Source organism: Durio zibethinus, chromosome 27, assembly GCF_047325235.1.
Source record: "Durio zibethinus cultivar Kanyao isolate XHJ-2024 chromosome 27, ASM4732523v1, whole genome shotgun sequence".
Taxonomy (NCBI): Eukaryota; Viridiplantae; Streptophyta; class Magnoliopsida; order Malvales; family Malvaceae; genus Durio; species Durio zibethinus.
Window position 1 is genome coordinate 12,689,492 of NC_143188.1, and position 19,121 is coordinate 12,708,612.

Genomic DNA, 19,121 nt, shown 5'->3' on the forward strand with positions numbered 1-19,121 from the left:
AGAAGTAGTGAAATTGGTTAGGCAGAAAGATCTATTTATAATAAAATGAATAGTCATCAATCAAGCCAATTCAAAAAGTTATGATATTTTGTATAGTCATATTTTATTGTTTAAATAAACTTTATTTAAACAATCATATTTTTCACTGTTTAAACATATTTATTCAGAATTAATAATATTTCGAAATAAATAAAAAATAATAAAAATAAAAAGATTTAAAAATTAAATTTATTTACCAAACAAGCCCAAGTGCCTATCTTTGACTTTTTAAAATTGTCTGACCCACTAGGAAAACTCTCAACAAGTCCAAATGACTAAACCCACTCCAACACTTAATTCAATTACTTAAATAATATAAGTAATTTCTTTTAAACCATATATAAGTGATCTTTCTATTCAATGTTAATACACCACATTCTAAACTACCAACAACTATTTGAAAAGTATCAAGGTGATCTTCATTGCCTGGTTGATGGAAGGCAAAACACAGCGCTCCACATTCACTCCAGAACCGGAGGACGCCAGGTAGTCAAAAATGATAAACGGTTTCTGTGTTTTTGGAAAAGGAGATTTGAAAGAGATTTCTCCAGTAACTTTGTCAAGCAACTTGTCGACAAGTGCCCATCACTGCTACTGCAACCCAATGCCAAAGGAGAAATTCCATTGCCCGTAGCAGTTAGACATGGTCATTCTGATATAATCAAATTCCTTATTGAACGCGCCAAAGTATTGGAGCGTGAAGACCTGGAGAAAGCGTTGGAAGCAACCGGGAAGAAGCAGATGCTGGGAATGGCGGATAAGGAGGGAAATACTGCTTTGCATATGGCAGCTGAAAGTGCTAACCATGATGTGGTGCGACAACTGGTGGAGGAATTAGATCCTGACTTTTCATCCTCTGCTAATAAACGCGGTGAGACTCCAATCTACATAGCTGCCAAGGGAAGCAATCCTTCGGTGTCTGAGATATTGAATAATTGCAAATCAATGGAATGTGGCGGCCCTGATGGTAGAACTGCTTTGCATGCAGCAACCATGGTCAGGAAGGAAGGTGAGTAAGCTTATTATTTTGTGCGATCCACTGTTGTTTTGGGTTAATATAATTAAGACTATGATTGACACTTTTACTTTTTTTTTTTTAAATTGAATTAAAAATTAGAAATTTAAACATAATAGAAAACCAAAGATAAATATAAAAAAAAAAAACCAAAACAAAAATATCGTTTGAACAAAAATTTTTTAGTCTTTCACTCCTCATTTCACGTCATTAACCAAGTAATTAAACCACTTTTACACTTGGCAAGGTAAGAAAAAAATAAATTCTTTTTTTATATATATACATTAAAAAAAAAAGTTCTTATCTTGATGTGGATATGATAATGTGGCAAAGTTCTTGCCATGTCTTAGGAGCTCTGTTCGTGATCTTTTAACGACTAAAGCAGCAAACAATAATATTTATCTATAATATAAATCTGACATATTTTTGGGTGCAATGTGGCATCTCATGAGCTTTTTTAATGTTTAATAATTAATTTTTTTTTTAGTTTTTTTTTTTTAATTTTGTATGGAATCTATTTGATATTTTTATTTTTTTGTTATTTTAAATTAGATATTTTTGTAAAAAATAACAATAGAGGTGTAGATAAGACATTCATTTTTTTTTCTTTTTTGTTAATTTATTATTAAATTTCATAAGAAAAATGAGGTCAAATAGTAATGTCACCTAGTTGTCCACGTGGCAACACTATTCGGCTTTTTTTTGTTAAGTTTTTTAATTTTTAATTAAATAAATTTAGTGAGAAAATAAGTTAATATAGATAAAAATGACAAAATAATCCATTTTTATGGATTTTGACCCCTTCAGATCTAATAGGGGTGTTCTTTTTTTAAATTGATATTTGGTTGGGAGAGGATTTATTTTTTCAAAAATCGTGATTGGATCGGAGGCAAGTTTAGTTTTTTTTTTTTTTTTCTAGGGATATAAAAAAATATGTTTATTTATTATTTATTTAATTTTATATATATACATGTATTATATTAATAAATTTATTTTTAATATATTAATTTGATACAAAAACAACATTTGTATATAATTAAGATGAAATTATATAAAAATTATATTTTTATTAACATTATACTAAATTAAAATTATTAAATTAATTTCAAATCAAATTAGGTCAAATGTATGCATATATATATATATATATATATATAGCTGGTCAAAATCGAGAATACAAAAAAAATATGATGTCAAGTAAGAGTCGGAGTATGATTAAAATTATTAAAGAGTCGGACTGCTGTTAGTTCAATTTTCCAACCCAACCAGCACCATATCTAAATGTAAGGTGTCTATGTGGCACCCTTTTTTTTTTTTTTTTTTGCTTTGGCCTTTTCTCTAATTTTAGCTTTTTTTTATTAATTATCTATTTTAGTATTTCTTAATTATGTTTGGAAAGATAAATGGTTAATAGAGGTCTTCACATGACACCCCCGTTTGGTTTCCTTTTTTTGGCCTTTCATTTTTTGTTTTTTTTTAATGAGATAAATTTCGTAAGAAAATGGGTCACCTAGAGATAGGAATGATAAAATAAATTGTATTTGATAGGTTTCCACCCACCTCAATCTAATAGGGACAATTTTTTTCATTTGAAAATTGGGACCAAGTGGGGGTCAGGGCAATTTTTTTCTTTTTGAAATTTAGGATCGAATTGGAGGCGGGTTTGGGGTGTCTTGCTGCGACCTCCTTGAGATATATATAAAAAATATATATTTCATTATTTATTTGTTTATTTATATATATATGTATTATATTAATCAAATTATTATTTAATATTAATTAAATAAAAATTATATTTATATATAATTTATATTAAAAAATAATTTTTTTATTTTTTTATAATTGAGACTATCAAGATTTGATCTTTGATCACTAGAAGTATAAGTTCAACACTTTATCAATAGTTCATGTAGTTGGCAAAAAATTATAGTTTTTTAAATATTTTACTAAATTAAAATTATTGAATTCATTTTAAGTCAAGCTAGATCAGATGCAATTACAAATATATGTGTAAGATTGGAGTCGAGTATAAAAAAATAACTCGATACCAGTTCTGAGTTGGAGCCAATTTGAATTATTATATAATCAAAACGGGTTTAGGCAAGTAAAAAGCAATCTTGACCTAACCAGTTATCATCCCTAAATAGAGGTATCTACATAATACTTAAATCTCACTCCTTTTCCTTCTTTTTATTTTTTGACCCATTCCTTTTTTTTTTAGTTTTATCTTTCTTTTGTTTTTTTTTTCTAATTTTTAATTTTAGTATTTCTTAACTACATTTCAAAAGATAAAATTGAAAATGTGAATTTTGATTTGATTTGTGATATAAGTTATGAGAAAGAAATACACATTGTACACAAATTAATTAATAAATTTTCACTAATCAATAGTCACAGTACCTGGTGGATACAAGACTAAGCAAGGCATTGCGACCTTGAGTCGTGACTCAGCTTTTCAAGCCTTCATTATAACAGATACCCTGGCATTTGTTTCCTCTCTTTTAGCCATCTTCCTTCACTTTCTCTTTGTGCTTTTCTCTCCGACCAAATTCTATGTCCCAGTTCGTTGGAAAAGTCTGGCGGATTGGTTAACTTTTATGGCAATGGCAGCGATGGTGGTTGCTTTCAGCACAGGCACTTACGTAGTGTTGCAATCTTCCTTGGGGTTTGCTATCGCCAGTTGTTTCCTTGGCCTCGTATTCTTTCCCGGTCTGCTCATACCCTTTATTTTACCTTTTTGTTAATTTATCATATTAATTATTTTATTTATTTTCTTACTGACATTGCAGTTCTTAATTATTAAAATAAACTTCCTTCAACTGATATGTTTTCTTAGTTAAATTTTACAAATTTTTATCATCTATTTTTTATTTACCTTAAAGTAAAATGTTCTTATTAAATTAATGCACTCTGACAGGTACTCATCCTCCCAACTCTAACGCCTGACATCTTATAACACATAATCACGTATAACCAACAGTCATTAATGACTGAAATCATATACTAACATTATTAAATATAAACTCGATATTTATTGCTCCTGTTTTCAATCATTAATGTGCCCTTTATTTCTTTTGGATAGTAAGGAAAATCTTTCCTTATAATTATTTTAATTTAATTCTTATTCCATGAATTTCCTTTTGATTATTACATTATACATTTGCATGAGGCCTGCAATTATGAGGTTCTAGATTTTAAGTTTTATTATATGTGAGTTTAATTATTTAGTTATTTTTTAGATTGTGAATTGATTATTAAGTGATTATAACTTAATTATGATGTCATAATTAATTATATAAATAAAATACTTAAATTATAATTGTAATAATTTAAAAAAAAATCCTATTTCACGGACAAAAGTCCCTAATGCTTCAACTCAAGTTTGAAAGTAAGCCTTTTTTTTCTTTTTTTAAGTCAAGATATTCTTTTAGCATCTCCATAACTTCCAAGGTCTTTTACTTGTATTAAGCACTGCAACCGTTGAATCAGCTTCGACAATTAAAGATTTAGTAAAGCCAAACATAATTGCAAAAAGCTTCTAAAGCCACTTTAATAGCATGTGCTTCAGCATAATTTGAATCAAACATACCTATAAGACAAAAGGACGGTTTATATCTTTAAATCAGCATTGACATTTGGGTCACCTCAAGATAATTTTGGGCTCGAGCTGTCTTAGATTTGGATCCTGTCAAATTCGAGCTACTTTAGGTTTAGTCCCTTTTAGTTTTTTTTTTCCCCCAAGTTTGATCGATTTGGCATTATTACAATTCAAATATTCTCAAGTTAAAAATTCAAGTTTTACAAGTTTTAAATCGAATCCATCTCAAGTTTGTTTTCATATTAATTTAAATTCAAGTTGCTTTCACATCATATTGTTTTGATTCAAATTTTTTCACGTTCAAATTTTTAAGTTTTTTAATCAATTCAAATCAAATTAAAATTTGATCTCAAACCATTTTGATGATTTTTCATGCTTGATAAGATTTTGCCACCTCTATCTTTTGTGCAATAATTCAATAACTCATAACTTTAAATCCAAATTTATGAGTTATTGGATTATTTTGGAAGGACTTTGGAACATTTAAACCAAATTTAAATTCTGAACTTTGACACAAGGTAAATTAAAGTCATGCTTATTTCTTTTAATTCTTGCTATGTTAACTCTATATATTTGGTTTGATATTCGTGTTTATCTATATATTAACATATTAGTTGTTGCCATGGAAGCTAAATTTGAATCGATTTATATTACATAAAGTGAGCTTCGTGTGTGTATTCATGTGTGTGTGTGTGTGTGTATATCATTTGTCTATTTATCAATCTATCTATATAAAAATCTAAATTCTAAAAGTGTTAAAAGTGATTAACTTAACTATTCTTACAAAATTTTAAATTAACAAATTTGTCTTTAAATATGTAGCTTTTCTTAATTTATTTTTAAGTTTAATGTAAATTAACTAAATTAAAAGTGGAGTTTATGTGAAATTAAACTATTTGAAATTTTAAAATTTTAATTTCAAAAGTATTAAAAGTGATTGACTAAAATATCTTAATAATTTTTTTATAAAGTCTAATTTAAATGAATTGTTTTTATTGTTAGACTCCTTTTTATAATTAGACTAAAAAATATTAAGAGTGATTGACTAAATACCTTTAATAAAATTTTAATTCCAAAAATGTTAAAAGTGATTTATTAAAATACCATTAGTAATTTTTTTTATAAATTTTAATTTAAATGAATTTTTTTTATTATTAGACTCTTTTTTATAATTAGACTCATATTAAGATACAAAATATTATTTTTTACATCAAATAAAAATAAAAATAGAACGAGATCAAAACTTATTAGTGTACATAAAAATAGGACAAAAGTTTTTTTTAAAATTGTTGTAAAAATAATTGCACATATAGTTTATGTTGATAAATAAATTTATTAAAGATAATCGTAATTAAGTTATTAAAGTTTTTTTATTTTTTTATTTTTTCCTTTCAATTTTTTGTTTTAATTGATTTGCTAACTTTATATGTATGCTAATGATTTTATTGTTTGTTTGTTTTGTAAGTTGACCATTTGATTATTAATAACATAATTAAATCCTTTTAGTCCCTTGAAATAATTCATTAATATATATCATTTTTACATTTTAGTCTAACCTCTATAATTAATTTCTTTTTTGTATTTTTCCTCTAAAATTTTATAATTGTTATTTTAATGAATAAAACTAATATTAAATCAAATACAAATCAATTGCACATCTTTCGCAAACAATTAATGCTATCTGATTTATTAAACACTTTAATTTAACTTATCACTTCTAGAATTAAATGATTTAGGAGGTGATGGGGTTATCAATAACTTAAAATTGAATCTCGTCAAATTGTCATAGGCATTGTTCACATTGATTAAAACAATGAACAATTTAATATTCTCTCAATTTTTATCTTAATGTGCATATATATGATTAATTTCTATTTCAAGATGATTTAATCTTTCTCAATTGTATTAAATTGCTCACTTTTGTTTGTCGTTAGGTAGTTGAACGATCTAATGTGAATTTCTATAAGTAAAGAATTATCAAATGAAGTAAAATTAAATGTTTTTGGTTTTAAAATCATATTTTAAATGAGTTTATATAAAAGTTACATTCATTTATAAAAATTTATGCTATTAATGCTTAAAATGAAATTATTATAAATTATATATGTGCTACATAACAAGTTTGTTATTTTGGGAATTTATTTTATTTCTTTTTAATTCTTAAAAATATTTTTATATAATAAGAATTTATGTCAATAAAAAATTTCAAATCAAAGAAAATTTATGCTTTCAATTATTAGAACATAAAATTACATTTAATTGATGAAAACACTAATGGAAGACTATCCTTTACCAAAAAAAAAAAAAGACGAAAAATTGACTTGTTATGTAGAACTCTATTTTTTTTCATATGGCAAAAAGGTTAGTGTTATATGATATTTTAATGAATAATATATAAATGTATTGATTTTAAATTTTTTTAAAATTAATATGAAGCTATTTTATTAGGAGAAACATTATTTACTATTTCATTTTTTCCCTTGTACCAATTGAAAAATGTTCATTGCTATATCAAAATTTTAAAGATTACTGTACTATGTAATATTTATTCAAAAATATTGGAATTCATCAAATCAATAATCACTATTATATTTAATATAAAAAATATTATTATAAATTATAATTTAATTAAACTCGAGTGATTTAAGGCCGTTTATTAGCAATACTTATTTGATAAATCTTTATTTAATTGTGTATTTAGTATTTCAGTTATTTTGAATTTTAACTTTTCATAATTTCAAGTTAGATTTAGACTTAAGATCAAGGATCAACTAGGTTTAGTCATGTTTTATGATCTATTACTATTTATTATATACTTAATTATTCACTTTTGTACTTGAGCAAATTTTATTCAATAGTTGGTGTATACTTCTCTTTATTTAAAAAGTAATATTTAAATCATCTTCAATCCAAATAAAAAAACATACTCAATTAGTTATAATTAAAATTTTACTTTAGAAACATTCGTAAAAATTAATTAACTAATTTAACCATAAAGACAATAAAAATGAGACATTGAATATGAACAAAAAAGAGAAGTTTAAATAAGAAACTTTTAAATTATTTCAAAAAATGAATACTCTGATTAGGTTACTATTTTAATTCGAATTTTAATTACATTCAATCATTTCGGATTGTACATAATTACTAAGTTGTCAACTTTTTAAAATCAATTGAAATTAAGTTACGTTAGTTCATTTTTATAATTATGTGTATTAGATTATTTTTAATTAAACTAAAATTTTAAATGAGTAAAAATTTTATTTATATTCAATTTAAAATTTAAATCATTTCAAGTTAGAGTTGATTAATCCATGTTATTTTTAACTATACTTTTATATCACTGATAATAAACTTCAAAATTAAGGTGAGTAGTTGGTCAATTTGGTCGATTTAGTTTTAAAAAATTGATAACTGACTTAATCAATTTTTATTTTTCAAATAATTAAACTGAAAAAAAATTCTCAAATAATTAATTATTGAAAATTTAATAATTAATCAATGATAACTCAATATAAATCTTAGATAATTTAGTAATAAATTAGTGATAATCGGTTTCATTGTTGAAAAAGGTTCACCATAAGGAGAACTAGCGAAAACAGATGAAGGGTTTTCTCAAATCAAATTGCCGTTGTAGGATGTCGAATCACCTAGCTGATATATGGCTTCAAACTGGCAAGTCCGAAGACTAATGGCATGGCATGAAGAGGAAAAAAGAACAACAAACAAGAAAAAGAGGACGAGAAATGGGAAAAGAAGCAAGGTAGCCATATTTCTTTATAGTGATCCTGAAACAATAAGCCCCAGGGAAAACTTCAGCTATGGCTATGACTGTGTCTATGACTATGATATGGAGCTGTGCCTCTGATGCATGAGTTATATACACTAGAAATGAGCCCGCACAATACGGTGGGTTCAAATTTTTTATTAATTAAAATAATTTTCTAAATTAGTTCATATAATTTATAGTTAATTTTAATTTTTAATTATTTTGATACTAATTTTAATAAAATTAAATAAATTTTGTTGTCAATTGTGGTGTAGAAGTAGAAAATAAAATAACTATTATTAATGTTGATGTTCACAGCAAGATTAAAAAAACAAAAAGAAAGATAAAACATTTGCTTCATAATGGATTCTAGTACATAACAAATGACAAATTTAAGAATTAATGTTAAATTTGCATCATTGTTATATGAAGAAAAAATACAATAGTCAAGAAAATTTATGTTACGTTTCCTAGCTAATAAATAGATAATGGTAATATAACAACAATAGTAAAAATAATCAGGAACGTCAAAGATTTTGGATAAGATGAATGATATCTCTTACCTAAATTTTCGTAAGGGAAGGCTATATTTCTCTTAATTTTGATGCTTCTTATCAATAATTTATTTGCGTAAAAGTTGTAAAATACTAAAAAATATAAATATAAATATAAATAATAAAAAAATGATAAAAAAATATTGTTAAAAAATAAAGAATGAGAAAATTTAATCAGAATAAAAAAATAATATATCATAATTAAAAATATATATCATGCATACAACATCTTGCAATTGGGAGATTAAATAAGTACAAAATAACACGTAATTTAAAATTAAATAATAACTTACAATATAACAAAATGATAACTAAAATCCTGTGTAAACATAAAAATGACATATGCCTTGATTAAGTTACACTTGTGTAGTAACACAACCTCATAAGAATAGCAAATATAATATACAATTAGTAAAAAAAAATTCCAAATTGTAAACAAATTCCTTAACCCACATTTGGTAACATTTGAAACGAGTATGTACATGTATCTTTTTAAACGTTAATACTAAAATTTTATTATAAAAAATTTTTTAGAATTTTTTTTTTCGCTGGAGTATGACTGGTAGTCACTTTAAAAAAACATCAACAGGTTCAAAGGAGGAAAAAAAGACAAATGGCAAGGGAGAGGGGACCGGTGAAGAAACTGTTGGTTTCTTTCAAAAAGAGACGATGAGAGAATTAAGAGTTTAGAAAGAGGAGGAGGGGAAAAATGTAAAAAATAAAATAAAAATTGGGATTTTATAGTTGTACCTAAATGGGGCATTTAGGGAAAGAGGAAAGATGTCATAATCATTTTTGTCAACGTAACTCAACATCAAAATGGAGTCCCCACCATTTTTTAAGTTAGTATGATTGGTTGCTTAAAAATTTTTATTTTTTTAATAAAATTTAAAAATTAATTAAATTTTCTTAAAAGAAAACACTTTGGTTTATGAGTTCAAATTTAGATTTGACAGTTTAGTTACACATGACGAAAAATTAGCAACTTCACAATGTTTATTCAAAGAATAATACAAATTAATTATGTGTTATTTTTTTAATTTTGATTAAAATGATTTTAATTTTAAAATTTTATTATTTTTTATTATTTAAATATTAAAAAATTTTTAAATCTTTTATGAGAATTTAAGTATAACTTAAGAAATTTTCTTATCTCAATAGTATTAAAAAAAATCACTTAACTTCTTGATGAGATTCCATTGTTGAATTAATTCGATACTTAAATATATTTTATCATTAAAAAATCTTAAATTAATTATAAAATATTTTACTTGAAAAATAAATCAAAATTATTTTATTAAAAAGAAATCTTAAAATTCTCTAAATACTTTGGTAAACTTTTTTAAAAAAATTTTCTCAAAAATGTCAGGAAAATCACCTGTCTTTTTTTTTTTTAATTCCATAATCGAAAAGAATTTAATTTACTTTCAAAAGATATAAATTTATTATTAAATTTATTTATTAAAAAGTACATTTTTTATTAGAAACTTTTCAAACTTCTCTCATCATGGTTAGTAAGATTTGAAAAAAAATTCTCACCTTAGAATTTTCAATAAAATTATTACTTGTGATTTTAATTGAATTCCACAATCAAAAAATTTTATTTACTTTCAAATTTTATATAAATTTTTAAAAGGAAAATAAAATTTCTTTTTGTCCAAAATTTTTGAAATTCTTACTCCCAATGATCTTGCTAAGATTTGAAAAACTTTTAGAAATTTTCAATAAAATCTCCAATTTTAATTTATTTTAATATCATCACTGAAAAATTATATTTGTTTCTAAATTTTGTTTATTAATTTTTAAATTTATTATTGGTAATCATAATAATTATAAAAAATTTAAAATTTTTATTACCTCATTTTTTTATGTTACATCCAAATTTAAAATTTTGAATATGCAAAAAAGAAAATCAAATAAAATGAAATTACAAAATAAAACTACAAAAAATAAGGGTGGCAGGTTCTCGAACCCCTTGTCTTTGTGTGTGTGTGTGTGTTTTTTTTCTTTAATATAAACGTATATTTTCTTTTTTTTTAAAATTCATTTTATTTCTTTTTGTTCTCTCTAAAAACACCCTCTCAAAGTCTTCCACCTGTCTCAAAAACTAGCAGCTTCTAAAACCAGATTTGGCGGTTGGTTGCCACACCGGCATCCGCTTTTCATCGCCGACTGTCGGCCACTAGTATTAAAAAAATCCAAAAAAATTCTTTGTTCCCTCCTCTTTCCTTCTATCTTGATGGATTTTATCAAGATCCATTGTAAAAAACTCATTGCAAAAAATATCTTGTTTCCTTGTAGGAAAACAAGTCAAATCCATTCTGCTTTGGATTATTAGAATTAATTTACCGTTTGGGATAATTTTCTTAATTTTCTCCAATTAGGAGTACTTCTAATTTACGTTAGACAAGAAAATTTCTCAGAAATAATCAAGTATAAAGACCAAATTTAAACTATATATATGAGTTTGCATCATCACAAAATAAAAAATTCCGTGGATCATACAAGTAGTGAATTTCACCATCCCAAAAGGGGAGGGTCAGCTGCCTTAAAATTTGCTTGTACTTGTCTCAACTTCATTGATGTTTAACCTATCAAATGCCTATATTTTACTGGGTTTCACCCAAAACAAATTCTCATAGAGTTTTCTACTAATTGTAAAAAGGAGAAAAAATTGGTAGTTCGTCCATAAACCTGGACTAGTCCTTGTCCCAATCATCATGCCTTGTGCTCATGCATCTGATCCATCACATTGAGCTCGTAAATTGGGCAAATATTTTAGAGAGGAAAATGGTTCTTAAATTTTTTGACTTTGTTTTGTTCATGAAAAACATGAGAAAATATATAGAGAGAAAAATCTGTCTATAATTCCCTTTTAAACTTTAATTGGATACCAAGGTTTGAGGGGATATGCTTCTTTGATTTCTTAATAAATTTTTCTAGTTGGGAAAAAGGAAAAGATGATAAGCTGATTATCCAACATTATCTTGCCAGAAAATTACAAGCTTTTGTCATTACAAATTGAACCAATAGATTGATCTGGTTTCCTTGTTATAATGACCGAAACAAAATCATCCAATGCTTTAATGGAAGAGCCCTTTTCTTGTCCATCCTCTCTCACAGCTGCCTTCTACAATCTCTTCAGCTTTCTTCTTCATATCCCTTCCTTTCCCTTCCTTGTCCATTACCAATTTTATCACTTTCTTAACCTGTTCCCCTGAAATACTACTCTCCATTCCTCTTGTCAGCTCCACCGAGACACCCATTTCCTCTACCAACATCTTCGAATTGTAAGCCTGCTCTGCTGCCATTGGCCACCCTATCATTTTCACACCTTGGCTTAAGCTCTCCAATGTTGAATTCCAACCACAATAGCTTAAAAATGCTCCTGTAGATTTGTGTGACAGGATCTCCAATTGTGGTGCCCAGTTTTTCACCAACAACCCTTGTTTGCTCTTACTCATTCGATCTTCAAACCCTTCTGGTAACCATTCTTCTCTGAATTCAGCTTTTAAGTCGAAACCAACTGGAGGCCTTATAACCCAAATGAATGGATTCCCACTTTCTTCCAAACCAATTGCTAATTCATCATCTGTGATGGACTGATAGTATTTTGAGATCCAAAAGAAATGTATAGAACTGAATCAAGGCTATGCAAATCAAGCCACCGGAGGCATCTTTCAGGTCAAATTCCGGGCTCTTTTCCTGCATGTTGTCTAAATAAACTATTAAAAGATGATGACGACAATTTGATTAGCAATTGTTTAGGTAAGAAAAGGCCCAATCGACCAAACAGGAAACTTGGTATATTTTCTCAGCAACTCCAGTCCAAGAGGCTCAATCTCTTCAACTGTGTTACACAACCACCCAAAAGACTTCAAAGAACCTGAAAGTTGTGGCTGCATAAACCTGGACCATGGATCAGTACCATCAATGTTTCTCATAAAAGCGTACAGTTGAGAAACATGGAAAAGACACCTTTCAGGGAACCCTCGTAAACCAAAATTTTCAATGTCTGTTTGACGATGGGGAAGGTTTCAAACACAAGGGAACATAAGCCAAGATACCATAAGCGCCACCTGTATTAAAAGTAATGTTTGCAGTGCCTGTACTCTTTGCAACATCCATAGTTCATCAGAAGAACATATATGATATTATACAGAGAGAGGGATTGCCTTGTTTCACTATGATATCTAACAACGATTGATGAAATGGCGCTTTGAGAGAAACAAATGATGTAAAGAGGTTACCAATTTGGCAATGGATATGTTGATTCCTGTGCTATGGTGGATTTGTCTTGCAAGAGCTAAAAATGGTATAAGATGGCCATGAGCCATTAAAGGTAGCATTACAATGTCAATTTGCTCATAATCAGAAAAATTCATGGTTCCGTTGGGTGGTTTGACTCTTTGATGGAAGAAGCATATGTTAGTGATCAGTAGGACTATAAGATTTACACTGTTTTTGGGGAGGGACCAAAAGCGCCTTGAATTTTGATAGAGATGTTTTGGATAATGTGCGGCTGGCCATTTGGTCTCTCTTAGCTTGCTTCTCCATCTCAGTCGGCCCTATTTTTTGGACACATTGATATCTAAAACAGATGACTGGTTTATCCTAGGTACAAGAATAGCTATTGTATACGCGAGAGAGAAAGCACTATGTGCCCTAAATTAACTATTTCTTACCCCTTCATATAAAATCTCAAAAAGCGTTTGAAGAAAAAAAAATTCATACTAAACAATTGAACAATAATATTTGAATTGGTGCATCTCAAGTACATTACAACTGCAACTAAAAGAATAACGTGCTATTAAATCCAGTTCTCAGGAAAATAGAGGAATTAGATCAACCATTAAACTCGGTATGTTTTATTGAGTTTGAGGAATTAGCTCAAATCAGTCTTCACAAACCTAACCTACGTAGTTCTACCATTGCAGCTAGACTAGCTTAAAATAAACAGAATTGAAATATAACACTTTAGATGATTTTCAGCCATATACCATAAGAACAACAGATATACACAGTACAACGATTCTTTTTTTTTTTTTTCAGTCTTTTTTCTCAATGCAATTTCACACAAAGCCTAGGAAAGAACCCAAAAATTTTGCTTAATTTTGGCAGCAACCCAGTCAAGAAGGAAAGAATAATGAAACATACGTTAATGGCTGAGGATGAAACAACTAAGGATATGGAAGAGATTGTTGCAGACTTCACCTGATTTTTGGATACAGGTATTTTTTTTTCTCCTAGGGTTTGGGAATTTTTTGTGAATAGATGAAAGACATAAGATAATGGATGGAAGAGGTGAAGATATCAACTGATCGTGTCACTCGGGTAAGATAAATGGTGGTGTGCTGGTGAGAAAAACAATGGTGCCGATGAAAGAAAGTATAGCGGCGCCTAAGGTTTCAAATGTGTTTTATGGGTTTGGGTGGGTGTGTTAATCTTTTACAACTGTGTAAAATGTCTTTCCTTTTCAAAAGGAAAAGATAATTTCCATAAAAAATGGGTTAATTTTTTTGTTAGACTTGAATAATTTTCGTTGACTTTACGTATTTTTGGTGAAACAAACATTTAGAAATACGTAAAGTATTTTTCGCAAGTTGTGAAACAAACGGACTGAATTAATGGAGAGAAAGCAAGATGGTTCATCTTTCAAAACTAACCGGTCGAACAATTTAAAATATAATATGAAAAAATTATAAAAAAAATAAAGATGATATGAATTAAAATTTTAATAAAAATTATATATATATAAATTTTAAAAAATAAAATATATATTTTATATTTTTCGTATTTATGTAAATTGTAATGCATAATTTATATATAATATACAATACAAATATGCATATTACTAGAGTTTTACATACCACAAAGATAAAGGGATCAATCTTATAATGAGTGAATCGACCTTTTCAAGATGCAATTCAAAATTTTCGAATGTTAGAAGAAAAAAAAATAATATGGGATTGGTCTTTTTAGTTTAACAGCCAAAATAGAACATTTTGTTTGATAAATGATGGATTTAATCAAGCAGGAGATATATCATTTTAGCTTTGCATCCAAAAGATAACATTTTGTTTGAAAATGTATGCTTATGAGAACCAATGGTCGACCTGTAGGGTTTGTTTGGCTGTTTTTGTAGAAGTGTCTGCTAACTAATGACTAGTTGCATTATTTTAAAAACAAGCTTTTACTGCTGATTCCCCGTTGGAGAGTGTAACAGGGTGGGCACTTGCGGATTTTGATTCTTGTTGAGTAAGTTACAGTGCCACTTAATTTTATTTTATGCATTCTAAATTTTGAAATAATATAAATATAATAAAAAATTTTAATGCGGTAAATTTCGTAAATATTTTAAATGATTGTCACGCGGATACCACGTGACAATCGATAATTTATGGACTTTGATTAAAAGTTTTATTATTAAGGCGAAGAAAAACCTTTTTTTTTAATTCAATTCAAAAAAATGTTGAATGTTTTGTTAGATGAACACATTTTGAAATATTGAACAAAACATCTATATATAAATTGATTGGGTTAGCATTGTTAGATTTTGTATAATTTGAAAATTCAAATTGTAAATATATATAAATTCAAATATTATGTTATACATTTTTAAATTCAAATATCGTAATTAATTTTTCTCCATTCAAGATTCATTTGACAATATGATAGCAGAGACTGTCGTTACGTCACAACTGTATTTTATAACTAAATTTTTTAAAATTTGTATATATGTGTGGGTGTGCAAAATGTTTTGACACAAGCAGAATGAAAGGAGCTAGAAATTGTCTGAATTTTTCTTACCCTTCCAATAGGAATTAGGAAAGGATTCATATTGCTGATTCAACAAGTTTGAAATGTTTAGCAACATCGATTTTTATTATCAGGTATTTAGGTTGCCAGGCAGCCAACTCCAATAAGGGCCATTGAACCGGGTGTTTGTTGAGCTGGTCTAACACTTGGTGTTTGTTGAGCTGGTCAAACACTTGGTTGAACCGGATTAGACAGGGCCGGTAGATATTTGAACCGTTTTTAGTGTTAATTTTGAGTTTTACTGTTAATATTGCACGCCGGTCCATATACTTTTTTATGCCCTTGTTTTTAAAGGGCTTTCATCTTCTGTTATGTAAGGGTTAATGATTATTTTCCCTGTTTGGTTGTCTCAGATACGACAAAGAAAACAAGAAGCATCTTGCCAATGGGTATTTTCCATGGTTGGTAATTGGCTATGGATTTGGTGAGTGTGCGCATGCATCATAATAACATATTTTGTCTGCGAAATATAATAGTTTCATCAGGCTTACTAAGTTTAAACTGAGTTTGGTTTGGTGTTTCTGTCTTTGCAATTTCTGTTCCTCGTCTAACTTCCTTACTAATGTTATTTTAACTCGGAATGATTTGAATGATGTTTCACAAATAATAGCAATTTTTGTATAGTGGAAATGCAGGTGTTGAGACCAGCATCTGCTTAGTTATATATTATAGTGTCATATCTCGTTATCACTTTAGCTTCAAAGAACAATTCTGTGATTCATGGACACAAGTATCAAAAGCATCAGGTTTACTTTTATTTGTTCCAAATTGGCTCCAAAATAAGACCTGGATATAAATGGCCTGTGGAATTACATACTTTATTGTTCCGGGATAATTTTTACTGGAATACATATTGATATATGCTCTTGATATTTTGCCTTGGAGGGAAAAGAATCAATCATTATTGATACGCACATACATATACACTACTCACATATACTATTTGTTAGAAAAAATAAATAAGAGAAGAGAACTAATATAAAAAAATTTTAGCTTTGAGGTGTGAAAAATACATTTTTAAAGGCAATTATGCCTATAGGATATAACAAAACTTCAAACTTTTCAATCAGAAGCAGTGAAAATAATGATACTAAAAAATTTATTTATAATGAATGAACAGACAAACTTTTATTCGCATAATTATAGCTTTTTGTATAATTATGACATTTATGAATAATAATTAATTTATATTTAAATAATTATAACCATTTGTTTTATGATAATTATTTCTATTCAAACATAATTATGTAAAATATGAATAAAACTAATATAAAAATTAATTTTATTCATTAATAATTAAATCTTTTTATCCAATATGAGATACTCTATATTCTAAACTACCAACAATCTCCCACTAGTTTGGAATGTTGGTGCTTAATTTTTACCTTTCACACAAATAAATATTATAAATACAAGAAGATATATCTCAATTTAAACTTTCAATTATCATATATATTTTAAAATTCTAACAAAATTGATGATGTCCGTAAATTAAACCTCAATTCCTAGTGTTATAATTGAAAATATAATATATATATATATATATAATACTTATTTATTCTTTTGTTAGAGGTTTATAATCGTTTTTAGTACTATTATGACCATGTGCTTATCCTATTCATAAACATTTACAAAAGAGGCCTCAATTTTTTTCTTGAAGTAGTACCATTTCTATATTTATATAGGTAGAGTTTCATTATGTCTCCATTGCTTTAGACATTTAAAACTCCATTAAAAGTATAAAAACTCATCATCCCTATGCAATGGATCATATTAGTTTCTAAACTTTGAATGAATTTTACTAGTTCCTAACAAACACATAACAATAACTTATTTTTATCTATTAAACTTTGTAATTAAATGTTACTAATTCAAATTGGGTTCCCATTATTGGTGTCTAATAAAGGTTTAAATCCATTCTACTTGTAGTACTACTAACCAAATATTTTCAAATTTAATTTTCTTTTATGGTAATTACCCCTACTTGAAATTGAATCTTTAATATAATCACTTTAGATTAATATGTCCAAACTTTTTATTTTTCATATTATTTATATGCTCCAAATATTGTTGTTTCGTTTTTATCATTTTAGGAAATAGTTGGTTTTGGTTGTGGTCACAACTCCATATTCTATTTCCACACTTTTATACACTTTTAATACAATTATACTTCTAGTACAATTAGATAAACTCAATGAATAAACCAAACCATTTTAGCCCTTTTAAGATTTTTAAGGACCTTTTTATGATTTTACTTTAATAAGTGTCTAAACTTATTAGCTTGTATAGTTTGCTTATAAAATTATACTAAAGCCTTACAATACTATGGTGGTAATTTTTATTTCTTTTAATTCATATCATCCTCACCGTGTGGAAGTATGCATTCTCCAATTAAAGAATGTCTCATTCAATTGTTCAAGATATCATATATACTTAATTAAGTTGCCATTTCGATTATCTTTTCACTATTTGATGGGTTTTTTTTTTTTTTAGGTAGGAGGCCTCCAAATTCACTCTTAGTGAAAGATAACTAGCAAATATCTTAATATTTCTATACAAATTCCAAAACTTTTATATTTTAACTCAATATAAGAGTTTACATCAACAAAAAAATTTCAAATATAATTATGCTTCTATAGTCTCCTTTTAAGACTTTTTATGTCAATTCATAAATACTTATATAAATCTAGTTCATCATGGACACTATTAATAATTTCAAATGGATCAAATACCATTCCTTTCGCTATTATAAAAGTTTTTATATTCACAAGATCTTTGAATTAATCATAGCTTCGAAGTAAATATACTTTGAAATTTTCACTATATAAAACAATAGATGATAAATCATTTGTACAATCCATGAATTAGACTATATACATAAAAAAAAATTAGCACAATGTGATCATGATTATGGCATCAATTTTGACTTATGGCTATTTTAAGCCAACCATAATAATTCACATCATACTCACAAATCATATAGATTTGGCTATTGAAGTTATCTCATTAATAATGATGGCTTTTAGTGAAAATCAATTATCTCAAATGTTATGATAAGTTTCCAATGCATATATTAATTGCTTAATGGTCAATTCCAAGTTCATGACTATTGAAATCTCTAAACTTGATTTCAAATTTTTATGAGAACTTTACTTCTCCATAATTGTGCAGCCTATATATCTTTGTTATTTACCACTTTTAATTGGTCATAACATTTTCAAATATATGATAAATTCAAACTTTACTTATATGACCAATATGCCTATGTACAATTGGAGTCCATAAACTTTATTTCTCCATAATTGTGCAGCCTATATATCTTTGTTA

At 27.1% G+C, this 19,121-nt stretch overlaps 1 pseudogene; it reads right to left on the bottom strand.

Moving 5' to 3' along the window:
• Positions 1-11,973: 11,973 nt before the first annotated feature.
• Positions 11,974-13,103, bottom strand: LOC149510944 (UDP-glycosyltransferase 92A1 pseudogene; annotated as a pseudogene).
• Between the last annotated feature and the right edge of the window lie 6,018 nt (positions 13,104-19,121).